Below are 1,535 nucleotides of genomic sequence, written 5' to 3' on the forward strand. Positions count from 1 at the left end.
TATAAGAAAGACAGTAAGAAAATTAATTCTAATGGACAAAGGTTACAATCTTGATCACATTCCTAATATCATCTCTGTAGTGGTCTGTCAGTAGACTTACACATAGAATGAATTTCTTCAAGAGAAAAAAAAATGGCTATGAGAATTTACAAATGGTTTTAAGTCAGTCTATATCAAATACACACAGCAAAGAAGAATGAGATGAAAATCAGAAGGCTTCCAAGAGTAGTTGTGCACAGAACGTAATAGTGCTAAAAGCATTACGTTTTAAGGCATGAACTTAGTAGCAGGTGTGTTAGATTCTGCCTTTTCTTTCCATGGTCACACCTCTCCTGTGAGGACAGGCTGAGAGATTTGGGTCTGTTCAGTCTAGAGATGGAAAGTCTGTGAGGTGACCTGAGAGCAGACTGTATCAAAAGGGGAGCTACAAGAAAGAAGGTGACAGATTCTTTGGCAGGGTCCGTGGTGATGTGGGAAAGAGAAATGTTTTTAAACTTAAAGAGGGGAGACTTAGTTTAGCCTTAAGGAAAAAGTGATTTTCCATGAGGGCTCTGAAGAATTGGCACACATTGCCCAGAAATGTAGTTGATGCCCTGTCCCTACAGACTTTCAAGGCCAAAGTGAACCAGACTCTGAACCCCTTGATTTGGCTGTGGATGTTCCTGTTCACTGCAGGAGAGTTGGGCTAGATGACCTTTAAAGGTTTCTTCCAGCTTGGAGGATTATATGATTCTATGACTGGCTCCTTTTCCTGGCCTTACCACCAAACTGCCATCTGGCTGTAGTAAAGCTGTGTCACCTCAGCCTGTGCAAAAATCCCTTTTTCATACTTCTAAGCACTAACTTGTCCTAGGTAGGAACTACCATTTACAAGGAGTTAATATAAGAGATCAACTTCATACTAGATGAAGCTCTAGGCAATTCAGTAATGAATTATATAATAAGTAGCAATTAATTATTGCTAATAATGTAGAAAAGTTTTCCATACAACTAATTCTCTGCCATTCCAATGGACAAAAAGTATGCTTCTTAGAAGAAAGAGCAGTTAGAAGAGGCACATACAGAGATTTGCAAGGGTCTGTGAGCAGCAGTCCATCTTTATGAGTTTCTGCGTTACAGAACTGCTCTCAGTAGCTTAATGAGAAGATTTCTGCTTGTTAAAGCCAGCTATCACTCCTGGTGATTTTGCAATTATTCAAGCACCATATATCTTGAAACAACAGATGTCACTGAATTCATTATAATGGGAAATATACTTCCAGTCTATTAAGTTTCATGTTACTGAAAGGGTATTTCAATGCAGTAATATCTAACTTACTGAGTCTGCTGAATGCAACCACCTGTCTGCATTTTTTAGTTATGTATAATATTTTGATTTTAATTCAAACATCTGACCATAGCCTACATTTTCCCATTCTCCATTTCCACATGTCTCATAGGTGTCACATAATGCTGTGCTTCAGTACATTTGGCACTTGGAGTATGTTTTCAGTTATGAGACTTTTTGAGAGTGCATGTGATAACAAAAAAAAAAA

The sequence above is a fragment of the Meleagris gallopavo genome, chromosome Z (genome assembly GCF_000146605.3).
Source record: "Meleagris gallopavo isolate NT-WF06-2002-E0010 breed Aviagen turkey brand Nicholas breeding stock chromosome Z, Turkey_5.1, whole genome shotgun sequence".
In the NCBI taxonomy this organism is placed as follows: Eukaryota; Metazoa; Chordata; class Aves; order Galliformes; family Phasianidae; genus Meleagris; species Meleagris gallopavo.